Source organism: Fukomys damarensis, unplaced genomic scaffold (genome assembly GCF_012274545.1).
Source record: "Fukomys damarensis isolate Sample0158 unplaced genomic scaffold, DMR_v1.0_HiC HiC_scaffold_23, whole genome shotgun sequence".
NCBI lineage: Eukaryota > Metazoa > Chordata > Mammalia > Rodentia > Bathyergidae > Fukomys > Fukomys damarensis.
Genome location: NW_022900935.1, coordinates 57,088,721 through 57,101,668, shown reverse-complemented (window position 1 = coordinate 57,101,668; position 12,948 = coordinate 57,088,721). Strand labels below are relative to the sequence as shown.

The 12,948-nt window shown below is 44.1% G+C and overlaps 1 protein-coding gene and 1 pseudogene across 9 annotated transcripts in view; both read left to right on the top strand.

Moving 5' to 3' along the window:
- Slc39a11 (solute carrier family 39 member 11) overlaps positions 1 to 12,948 on the top strand; it is a 412,155-nt gene that overhangs the window by 251,301 nt on the left and 147,906 nt on the right. The gene's annotated exons all lie outside the window — the stretch shown is intronic.
- LOC104873763 overlaps positions 9,962 to 12,948 on the top strand; it is a 16,223-nt pseudogene continuing 13,236 nt past the window's right edge.

Here is a 12,948-nt window from a genome sequence, read left to right as displayed (position 1 = left end):
CCCCTCCCCCTCCCCCCTCTCCTCCCCCCTCTCCTCTCCTTCTTCCTTTCTTCCTCTCCCTCTCCCTCTCTTTCTCTCTCTCCCTCTCCTTCTCTCTCTCCTTCTCCCTCTCCCATCTCCCTCTCTCTCCTGGCTACCATGAGGTGAGTAGCTTTGCTCCACTGTGGCCTCCCCACTTCAGCCTTGCCGTGGACCCACAGGGCCAAGTGGCCATGAACTGAAACCTGTGATACTGTGAGCCACAATAGTACCTTTCTTCCTTTACGTCGTTTTCCTTAGCTGTTTCATCACGATGACATAAAGCTAGTACATTTTCAACAGTTCATTTCAATTCCGACACTTCCCCTGGGACATGGTGTCAGATTCCACAGGTGAAGGGCACCGTCCCACAAGGTGGCCTCCACTTTTGGACACCAGTCGCAGGTCTAGGTTGTCACCTGGGCTTCTGAACAATGGGCAGAAATTCCTGTGACCCCCCTCCTTCAGTTTGATCATTTGCTAGAGTGGCTCACGGGACTCAGGAAAACAATCTTTTTACCAGGATACCTATTTATCATGAAAGAATCAGATGGGAACAGTGACATGCAGGAGATGCATAGGACAATGTATGGGGAGGCAGCTTGTCTACCTTCCCAGCACCCTCATGTCCAGCAACCAGGAAGCTCTCCAGACCCTGCCCTACTGGGTTTCTGTGTTAGCTTTGTTATGTAAGCATGCTTGGTAAAAATCACTGTCCACTGGGAACTGGCTCAACCTGCAGTCCCTCTCTCCTTCCTGTGGATCAGGCCAGTGTGTGAGGCTCTAACCCTCTACTCACCCCATGGGCTCTCCTGGCAGTAAGTGGCCCCCGCCATCCCTAAGGGCTTTCCAAAAGTCACAGATTTCAAAATTCTCCTCGAGAGCCAATCTGGTGTCACATACCTGTAGTCCCAGCACTCTGGGAGGAAAAGGCAGGAGGATCACAGGTTTTAAGCTCCGCGTGGTCGACTTAGCAAGACCCAGTATCAAAATAAAAAGCCCTGAGGATGTAGCTTGGTGCAGAGGCTCTGAGTTCGATCCTCAGTACCAGAAAAACAAAACAAAACAATGCAAAACTCCTTTTTCTCTTTTATTACTTAGGAAATTTACAAGGGCTTTAGGATTCTGGAACTATTGCCAAAGACCAAAATACACGTGTCTTTAATGTCACAGCATCACACTTGTCCATCACTGAGTGATGGGAATCAGGATGGCTGCAGCCTGGGAGGAGACATTGCCAAGGATTTTCAGAGATAATTAGGTGAAGGATAACATAGGCTCATTAGCAGGAAACCCTTTCCCAATTGTGAGATAAGTGTGACTGCATAATGATGCTTCAGGCAAATCAGTAGTGCTGTTATCTTTGGAGCCATTTACCAGTCAGCCAAAACTCCATGGGAGCCTGTGGCCGGAAGAGAGGGGACAGAGAGGGCTGCCTGCATCTGGAAACAAGTAGGGCTATGTGAGAATAGCTTCTGGGCTATTTCTTTAGCTTTGTCCTTGAGCCAGGATTGCAGACGGACAGTGCCCATTGGGTGGGGGTGGGGTTTACTCCATTTGCTCTGCAGGTGAGCAAATGTGTTGTGGGCACAGCATTTTCAGAGGAGAAGCTGGTACGGTCTGGCCAGGGACAGCATCCACTTGTGTCGAAACACAGGGATTAGACTGGGGAAGGTCAGAGGCATTCTGGCTCAGCTCGTTCCAGGGAGGTGGAAGGAAGTGAGTGCTTCAGGAGGCTTCATCATGGTCTACCTTGGAGACCAGAGGGTTCCACACACCTGTCTTCCAGGCTGGTTTTCTCAGTGTCCCCTCATATTAGACTACCTGAAGCACTGATTGAAGATCCGATGCCTTCCTGATGGCAAACCTACCTAAATGAAGGAGGTAAAGTACAGGTTTTTAAAGTTCCCCAGATTGTATTAAGGAATAAGAAAGGCAAGCTGCAGAACTGCATACAATTTCTTTTGGGTAGGAAAGGGTTGGAAAAGATATATGCGCTGATATCAATGTAGTGCTTTTTTTTCTTAGCTGTGGGAAGAAAGATGTAGGGGAAGGAGTCTCTTGGCTTCCTTTTCAGCCTTTTCTCTCTATTACCATTTCTAACCATGTACTTTTACATTTTTGTGTTAGCAGGGATAATGTAGGCAGTGGGTTATATATCATTTTCTTTTCTTTATGATCTTTGTGTATTAGGAAATGCATCTACCACTGCTCCTAGTGGGAGATTCTCTGGGGAAGGAGCTCAGAATTTGGCGCTTAAGATGCACACAGCTCTATTTGAGAACCCAGCTTTTCATTCCAGGTGCTTCCAGATGGACATCTGAACAAAGCCACGGCCTCCTCCATTGGCAAGTGTTTTCTGGTGCTTACTTATTATTTCCACCACTGTAACTCAGAGATGACAGTGCCAAGCTGGACTCATTTACATGGGGTGCTCTTTTCAAATTCACCCCCGGAGTCTTATCACCTGGAGGAAACCAATCTCTGACTCCCTCTTCAGAGACAGCTAGAAGAGCTTTTGAAGAGCCTGGGTACTTGGATCAGGCCTCCTTATGTTAAAGTACCTCCTTATGTTAACTGTACCTAATCACAGGAGTGAAATCCATTGTATTGATGGCTTGTAATTCACAGAGATTAAGCAAGGTGTGTACAGCAGAGGGTGTCATGGGGAACCCTGGGGACCAAAATTTTGCTTACAACAGATTCTATGGAGAACCTTTCTGTGTTTTTAAAGATTTCTGATAGACAGCTTTTCATGGATATTTTCCCTTTTATTCCTGGTAGTTTGCATCTATGTTCATAAGTCAATATGGTCTAAAGTTTTTATCTTCATATTGTATTCTTCTGTTTTAATTATTGAAGTGTTACCGGTCTCATCCAGAATTGGGCAGTTTTCCTTCTTTTCCTTAATTTTGTCTTTTTCATCTGTTCTCTGGAATAGTTAACATGGAGTTTGATTATTTGTTCCTTGATAATTTGCTAATCTTTTTTAATGTTAAAAGTTAAATTCAGGCACATTAACATCTTAGAGAGTTTATTTGAGCTTTCAGTGATTCATAAATTGGGCAGCAGTTCTGGGCTCCACTTCAGAGGTATGAGAGGACAGCTTTTAGAAGGTGTTCTCAAAAGCAAGACAAAGAAAATACCTGATGGCTTAACAGGAAATCCTCTAGTTGAAGTTAGCTGGCAGTTGGTGATGGGATAAGTTTAAGATTGCTTTACTGTTTACCTGAGTTGGGTCTTATCCTTGACATACCTGGGAGCCCAAAGCACTGGGGGCATCTCAGTCTAATCTAGCCAGTACTGTGTCAAAACACCCAAGCTAATCAACTTAAAAAGAAAAAAGGGTTATATTGGCTCATAGTTTCAGAGGTCCACATTTGGAGCCCCATTGCTTTGGGTCTGTGGCAGCAAAATACATCATCACCAAGAGGCATGGATGAGAAGGCCTGTTCATCTCATGGCACTTAGGAAGGGGAAGAGATACGGTTCAGGGCTGAGGTCCCAGCGTTCCTTTCAAGAGTTCGCCCCAATGGCCTAACTTCCTCCCCAAAGCACCATAGTCTGGAGATCAAGCAAACATAGAGTTGACTGAATGATGTACAAAGTTAATCTGTACCTCTCCTCTCCTCCTTAGGAAGTGAAGGATCTTAGGATGCCACACCTTGGATTACACTTTGTTATCTGCTGTGTTATTATTTTTCCAATATTTTAGTTCTACTTTTTTAAAACCTGTCAAATTAATCACTCTTATTGCTCCCAGTCAATGGTTGCTTTGTTTTAGCATTTCTACTAATTCCTTTGCTCACCAGTACTTCTTGTGTCATACTTCATGGGATTTTCATTGCTTTGGAAAGGGAAATGGACTGCCTTTGGTGCTTTACTTGGGATCTGTGGGAGTTCTTACTTAGTCTCATCTAGAAATAGCTTTATCTTGCCCTGACTCTTGAAAGATAAGTTGAGATGCATTTAAATTTTTAGTTTGACAAAATTTTTGGTACTTATCATTCTATTTAAACTGTTTCCATCCTTCCAAAGAAGTAGTTACCTGTGATGGTCTCTGTAAGCATTATAAAAATGTATATGACAGCACCCCCATTGCAGATTTTTGCCTTTCTGGTTGACTATACTTTTTTTTTTTCATTTTCATTATGATGTGATTGTGTGTGTGTGTGTGTGTGTGTGTGTGTGCATGCGCGCGTGTGTGTGTTTTACTTAAGATGAGGAGTGCTCTTTTAAAGGGAGCACTTCTTTGAAATTATTATTTCTGACAAGATTTTAGCAGCTATTTCTCCAAATTTGCCTCTCCCTCATTCTTCACTTTCTTCTCCTATAACACTTGCTGGATACATAGTGCATGTATCTTAACACTCTGCTGATATTTTCCATTTCATGGCCTCTCTGTATTTCAAATCCATGCACTAGTTCACTGATTAGGTATTGAACAGATAACCTACTATTTAACTGTTCTATTGATTTTTTAATCAGTATGACCATAGCTTTTATCCTTTAGTGATTTTTAAAAGCATGTCGGTTTTCACCGTGGTATGTGGTTTGTACAGTTTTAATTTCTTCTTTTAGGTCTCTAGTAAGGTTGGGTACATTTAATATTATGTTTTAAATGGCAAGTCTATCATGTAAAGGTCATGTTTCTTCTTGTTTGCAGTCAACTGCTGAATCTTGTTTATATCATTTCCTCCCAGGCTTTGTAACTGTCACACCAGCGCTTCTCTGCTGGGTCTGTTTTTCCTTAAGGGTCTCCAGGTTCTGCGTCATGCGAGCATCCTTTATGAGCAGTTTTGCATTTGCTTTTAAAAGATCCTTTTAGAGTAATGTTAGCCTATAACCAATTTTTATTTTATATTTTTATGGAGATCTCGGACTGTTGCAAGGGTGCCGGCCCACGGTTTTTCATTTCTCAGGAAGTTTGTTTTTCTTCAGGAACTTAGGCAGAAATATGTGAGCATCCTCTTTGTTTCTTTGTGCTGTGAGATGAATTTTTCTTCTGTTCCACCCAGCTTTCCAGGGACAAGAGTTCATGTGTCTTGCATTTGTAGAATTCACCTCCTGCCTCTATAGCTTGAACCTTCCTCTATGGTCCTATGCAGACAGGAGCACCCAGGATCCAGTGTTTGGGACCCTTGTGCCGCCCCAAGTCAGTGTCTGCACTGATTTCTGTGTTTTGAGCTCTGACTTACAATTTCCTCATCACTGATGATTTCCTGTCTTTGTTATAAGCCCATACCTGCATTTAAACTGTTTGTTGTTTGTTTGATTCATTCATCGTGTCTGAGTGTTTTTGAAGGGAGATTCTGGCTCATTTGTATCCTTGGTCTTGCCAGAAATATGCGTGTCTGCAGTAGAATTTAAAATTTGCAAAACAGCTGTCTCTGTGTCTCATCTTCAGTTGTCAGCAGGGTCCTCTGTGTCTGCAGCTCCAGCAGAGAACAAAGTGTATTTAGCGTCGCTTCTGGACCGTCATGAAGTTGTCTTTTTCAAGACTTGTATCTTGACACTGCCATACTTTTGACAATGAAATACAGATGCAAACAGCTGTCACAGTTGCAAAGACTGACGCAAGCAGTGGGTTCTGACTTCCGTTAAGCTCTTAGGCAAGGAGAGAATTTGGGGGTCAGGACTAAGTTTTTTGGTTGCAAGTTCTTGGGTAGATATTTCTGGGCTATGAGCATATCTACTTTCCTATTCCAACTTGCAATTTTTAGGAATTATTCTTATGAAAGAATGTCTTCATCAGAAGTGGACTTCTGATGTGTGTCTGTTATGTTTGGAATCATCTTTTGAGGAGAAATCAGGGGTTCCTGTGAACCCTCTTACACATAACTGATCCTTTAGCTGAGCTTAGCCCGCCTTACAAAGAAGGAATTTCTAGGCAGAGCCCAAATCTGTGGGTATAGATTACATACAAGGGGAGCCTGTTCACATCAGAATCACACCAGATGCTAGAAAACAGTCAGATGTTTGCATTTGTAGAAATCAGATCTCTTGGGATGGAGCTGGGGAATCCGCATGTTAAAGCTCTCCAACCTGAATGGCCACAATGAGATGATCCCAGTTCTTCCCTAAGAATTTTAGCCAACAAACTTCCTTTGAGGGCTGGGGGTATATGTAGCTCAATGGTAGAGCACATGCTTAGCATGTGTGAGGGAGGCGATGGCTTCAATCTCCACAAGTGAAAACAAAATTTTTTTAAAATTTTTATTTGAGATTGACAGACTACTAGCAGAAACAACTGGGGAGTCATAGGTTGTTTTGTGCCGGAGTGTGGTACAGAGAGAGAGAATAGTTTCAGTGATTTATTGAATACCTCATTTTGAAGGTGTTTCTTTGGAGGTGAGGAAAAGGGAGAGGGATAGTTTAAAGCCACTCAGAGACATGAGAGCAAAGGGGAAAAACAGGCAGAAGACAGTCTAATTGGATATTAACTTCTTTGTGGTTTGTGTAAAAATGTTGCCGGGATTTCGATTAAGCAAAGCACCTACTTCCCCATCCCTGGTTGATCGTGGGTTGTCATGGCAGCAGGCACACTGCTCTCTGAAACCCACCCCTGTTTGCCACCTGCATCGAGCTCAGAGAGACCACAAGCTGTGGCAGCCCAGACCTGGCTTCTCTGCAGACTTGGGCTGCTGTGGTATAGTGTGAGACAGATGTCAGTGGGGAAGTGAGGGCTTGTCACATTAGGCGGTTTATGGTGAGTGGGCAGCTTCACTGTAATGACTTTCAGGAGCTGGTTCCAGGCAGCCCTGTTGGGTGCCTTGTACCAGATTGTGAAACCTTGTGAACAGCAACATGGCAGATGATCCTATGGGCAGAGTGCACCCCTGCCACCTCCCCTTGGTGTTCCTGCACCATGTGTTTGGGGTACAAGTCTCTGTGCCCATTCCCCTTGGGTCCTTGCAGAGGAGCGTTCTCAGAATGTTCCTGAGACTGCAATGACCCTTATTCCCATCGGTGTTCCTGGTTTGATAATGAGGGAGAGTGTGGGACGTCTCATTGTGCAGTAGAATGTTTCCCACTAGAAATTACAAGGGGAGAAACATCTTGGCAAAAAATGATGTGTCCAATCTGGAGGAGGATGAGTAGAATGAAGGCAGAAACCCCCAGATGGAGGTTGCTAGTAAGCAGTTAGTAAGAGGAGTTCTTGGGAGCTCAGCCTGGGAGTCTGCTCTTAATGGGTCCCCACTGTACATTACTGGTCCTATCTTGGTCCTTTGAATTGTGGTCCCTAGGGCCCTGGTCACACCTGCAGGTTGCTGCTCAGGTTTGTGATGGATTCCAAGAATCTACACTTTGCTTGAGCTTCCCAGGTTTTTTTTTTTTTGTTGTTGTTTTGCATGTTCAAGGTTGAGAACCACTTTGAATGACTCTAATCTTGACCTGGGCTCAGTAGAGTCTTCTACTATCTGGCCGCACATAGATTGCTCCCAATAAACACACATGGCCTCACCTGGCACCTCTCTTCCGGTCCCTTGGGCCTTGCTCACATGAAGCACAGCACTCATCCGAATGCCATCTGGAAGAGTCTGCCCCTGTTACCTTTCTTCTCAGCATGACCTTGCTGTCTTTAGCCAAAACTCACAGCCTGCAAAGCTCTCAGCAGCCTTGCTGCTCCCTCCCCTGATCCATCGTTTGCTGGGTGGTGGTTGTTTTCTCTTTCTTTGTGCGTAGCTGTGGTCCCTGTGTAAGTTGGAGCAGCACGAGAGCTCCTGCTTCCACTCTGCCTGTTTAATGCAATGGCATCGACAAGCAGAGCCCACCCTTGGCATCTGCACAGCCTCCTCTGTCCTCACACTGACTGCACTGAGCCCCACCCCCGAGGTGATTTATAATGTCCCTTACTCCTATTCTCAGAAACAGATTTTTTCTTTGCTCTGTTGTCTCCAAGAAAACGCAGGTCAGCAGAGATACTTTGGCTTTTAGTTAGATCCTTTAGATACTTTAGTCCCCTTTGGACCCAGTGCTTCTGTCTCAGAAAGCAGAGAACTCAAGGATACTGCCTCCTTCCACCCAGAATCCGGTGGGCCCCTCTGAAGCTCAGCCGGGCACCTTGGCATAGTGCCCATTGGGTTGGGTGCATAAAGACAGCCGTCCTTTGAAATGCAGAGGCCCCCAACTTGGTGAAAGGTGGTAGAGAAGGAGATCCCTTTTCCTTGCTGGGAGCTGCATTGTAATGCATTATATTTTCCCTTGTAGAAACCAGTTTTCCTCCTGGTCATTACTTTTGCTATCTGTGTCCACGGGTCACAGAGTGGCATTGGTTCTTCCTGGCAACTAGCTGTCCGATGCCATTTCATCAAGCTATGATATTTCCATTTCTGGTGAATTTATAAAAAATTATATATGTGTATCTCACACAAAAATATATACTTTAAAAAATATATGGCTATATCTATATCTACACCTACATATATAGTCTCTCTCTATATGTAAAGTATATCTATATCTACCTACCTATAACTTTTAGAAATTCACCTGGGAAACAGACTTAATGGGCTTAATGAAATAGTATCAAATATGTGTTACATATATATTAAGCATAGACTTTACATGTATTTATGTATGTGTATGCATTATCTATCTATCTACCTATCACAGTCTGTTCTGGATAATAAGCAACCAGCAGCATGCATCAGGGATGCTACTGATCTATGTTATGCTCATTTCCCTGGTTGTAATGGTTTTTAGGAAGTGCAAACTTATATCAGTTTTATCCTAACTAAACCACTTTAGAAGAATAAACCTGCCATTTTAAAGAGAATGAAAAAAAAAAAAAGGGTTGCTTTGTATTCCAAAGCAATATAGAGTGTCTTGAAGGGCAGAAGCTCCCACCTTTTAATGATGGAAAGTCTCTATTATCTTGAGCAGCAGGTAATCCTTTCTGAAAGTTGGAAATGTCAACATGATTGTAGAATTTTAAAGCATTCACATTACAGCCAAGACATGGTTCTACTGTGCTAACACGAAGATTTGGGATTTGATGGCACTTGAAAATTCATCTCTACATCCTATCGTGATCTAATTTTCTCCTCCACTGCAGGCAGATTTAAGTCAAGAAGAGATTAGGTGTACTAGACACACCATTAGTCTTTCTTTTATATTTTAATAAATGCATCACAAGCCTATTTTAGAAAGACAAAAGGGAGGCTTGTGTTGCTCTTGCTAGCTGGGGGGCTGCTGCAGCTACTCTGAGCTACAGTGTGTGTGTGCAGCAAATGTGGAAACTGAGGCATGGTGGGAAATGGTGGGGTTAGGATATGAACTTGAGCCATGGGCTGAGGCAGAGAAACAAAAGAGCTACTTGAAAGTGAGTGAGGACACACTGTACCTCTTGAGTAATGTATGTACAATTATTATATGCCAATTTAAAATGAAATAGAACTTTAAGAACAAGCAACTAAAGCCCTCAGCCCAGGCTCTCAGCCCCTGGGACCACTCTTTCCTTCTACATTTGCAATGGAAGAGAAGAGGACAAAGAAGCCCAAAGAGGTGAGAGAAGAGGGAGGTGTCAGACAGCTGGCTCTGGACCTTTGGCTGCTCTCCCTGACCTGTGACTGCTGGATGCACTAGGGGCTGCCTCCGCATGGACCCCTGTCTGCCCAACCCACTGTCCTTTGCTTTGCCGACAATCCCTAGAGAGGACTGGAGGAGCTGACAGACCATTCAAAGCCCGGGTCATCATCTGTGCATGGGGCACACATGCGTCTCCTTCTCTGTCTCTCTTCTCTCTTCTCTCTCCATCTCCTTTAGGGGAGGTAAACACTTGGATGCCACGTGTTGGAATCAGTTCTGCTGGTCTGGTGACGGGGGAGGTGGTGGCAAAGCTGACAAATCAGTGAGAGTTCCCACGCTCAGTGGGTACTTACACCCCCTGTCCTCCCCAGGAGTCCCTTCAGGCTTTTCTTTCCCAGCTCCCTCCACACCCCCAATGCAAAGCTTGGCAGAAGTTTGCCACGGTAAGACTCCTGTTCTTTTCCAAGGAGAACACCCAGGTTGGTTCTTTATTTGTTGGGACCCAATTCTTGTAGATTTTTCTCTCAGCATAGGTCGTGAAAGCAGCAGTGGCTCCTGTCAAGGGGCGAAGCAGGTCCAGGGTGGAGGGTGCTCCTCCTCCCCAGACCCTAGTGTAGCCCCAGTGGAGCTGTTGGCAGCGGCAGTCCTCATGCAAACAGGAAAGGCTGGTGTTCCTCCAGTTTGTGAAGACGACCTAAACCCGGAAGTAAGGCTTAGTCACAGCTTTCTCAAAGCTCGTCTACTAACCCCGGGAGAAACTGTACATGATCACTACCAAACACAGCAACATTTTTAGAGGATTTGGAGACCTTAAGGCTCTTCTCAAAAGTGATTCCTGAATATTGCTTCACCTTAGAGGAGAATGAAACATTTGAGCTCTGTTTTGATGTGATTTTTGTTTTTGATGACATTGTTGCCTTGGGATATCGGGAAAACCTTGACAGAGATGGATTCCCACGAGGAGAAAAAGTGTTCCGTGTGGTCAGAGAGACTGAACAACGACATGAAGCTAAGGCTGAGATGGAGAATAAAGCAAAAGAATTACAACAGACCTGGAGAGACACAGACAGACGGGGCAAAAGAAGCAGCAGGATTTGGGGGACTTGGTAGCCCTGCCGCTTCGGGAAGCAGCATAGTTGCCATGATCACAGAGACCATCATTGAAACTGATAAACCACAAGGGACAGCTGCACCAAAGCAAAACTTTGAAACTTGGAGCCAAAGGAAAGGAAGTACTAACCTTGACAGAGATGGATTCCCACGAGGAGAAAAAGTGTTCCGTGTGGTCAGAGAGACTGAACGACGACATGAAGCTAAGGCTGAGATGGAGAATAAAGCAAAAGAATTACAACAGACCCGGAGAGACACAGACAGACGGGGCAAAAGAAGCAGCAGGATTTGGGGGACTTGGTAGCCCTGCCGCTTCGGGAAGCAGCATAGTTGCCATGATCACAGAGACCATCATTGAAACTGATAAACCACAAGGGACAGCTGCACCAAAGCAAAACTTTGAAACTTGGAGCCAAAGGAAAGGAAGTACATAACTTTGTGGACAAATTGAAATCTGAAGGTGAAACTGTTATGTCCTCTAACGTGGGCAAACGTGCCTCCAAGGCAACCAAAGTTCAGGCTCCCCTTATGAATATGGAGAGTGCGCATGTGAAGATGGAAGAGAAGATCGTACTACCCTGTGTATGAGATGGAGGATTGCAGAATATGGAGCTGCATGACATGGTCATGCTTAGGATTTCAGAAGACAAATTAGGCCGAATTGGTCATCAAGTGGAAAATGATAAGCAAGGAGTACAGCTGCAAACCCACCTACACGTGGATAAAAAACTTGTCACTTCAAAGTCCTTGTTGATTTGAAGGGTTTAGAAAAGTCATTTCCAGTCAACAGTGATGTAGAGGTCCTAAAGTGGAGACTGCAAACCATAGGGGAATCTTACTCCACTGACAATTCACGGCTGACCCTCAGAAAGCGGAAATGGCTATCATGTCAACATAGAACATGAGCTACAGGAAGATAATTTAGTGCTGAGTCGTATGGTTATGACCATCCCTCTCCCCCGTGTCGGTGCTCCTGTGATTGGTGAGATCAGTGGGGACCATCAACATGACAGTCAATGAAATGCCTTGGAGTGGTGCCTGCAGGTGACTGATGTCAGATATAAGAGTGGTAGCCTGGAGTTTAGCACACTTCCAGGTAGCCCAAGGACTTCTTTCCTGTTCAAGTTTCCTTCAAAAGCATTACTGCAACACACACCTTAAAAAGGTGACCCAGGTAGGTGGAAACAGCCCAGTCAGTTTTTCCACAGTGACCATTTTCCTAGTGGATAGGTATGAAAGCCTGTACTACCAAGAAGAGAAGAGAGAACTGAAAAGGACAATTTTCAAATTTACAGAAAATCCAAAAATGACTGAAGAGTTTTTTCCAATCTGTAAGCCACTGGAGACCCTTTTTTTTCTGATTCAGTGCACATCACCTGCACAAGGACCCTCACCTCCTCCCAGTGTTTCAGTATCAAAGCGACATTCTTTGACAGAGAAATGACAAACACAAAGGGAAAGCCTGCTCTTTTCTTTTCTTTTTCTTTCTTTTAATTTTGGTACCAGGGGTTGAGCTCAGGACCTTGTGTTTGCAAAGGCTGCTCATTTCTGTGGTAAAATTTACTGGCCAGCTGGAAAGCAAGCTCTCCAGAGAATGCCCCACTAATCACTTCTCTGGCTTCATCTAATTTGCTCCTTTATTTTAGTCCCCAGATAAATTATATCGTGTGTGTGTGTGTGTGTGTGTGTGTGTTGGCTGTATAGCTAAGCTGAAGTTTACCTTTGCATAGTTTGAAATGTTACCTATTTAGATTAATAGCATGGAAACACTGAAGGGGAATATTTAACAAACTAAGAAAGCAAACTTTTAAAGAAAGAGATTTAGTTTCACTTACATAATGTGTAAAGTATTTGCATCTCAGTGATGTACCAACTGTGACTTACTTCTGAGCCTATGATAGCTATATCCCATCCAGCCTTTGAATATTCAGCAGAGCCTCACTGTGGCTTGACCTCTTTCCTTCTCAGGTTCTGCTAATACAGGGCTTCTTCTCGCTGAAAGAGCACAGGTGTTACATTAACACACACACACACGTGTATAAAATTTCTGGTCATGTTGCCATTTTGTTTTTATTTTTACATCTCAGTGACGTACCAACTGTGACTTACTTCTGAGCCTATGATAGCTATATCCGATCCAGCCTTTGAATATTCAGCAGAGCCTCACTGTGGCTTGACCTCTTTCCTTCTCAGGTTCTGCTAATACAGGGCTTCTTCTCGCTGAAAGAGCACAGGTGTTACATTAACACACACACACACGTGTATAAAATTTCTGGTCATGTTGCCATTTTG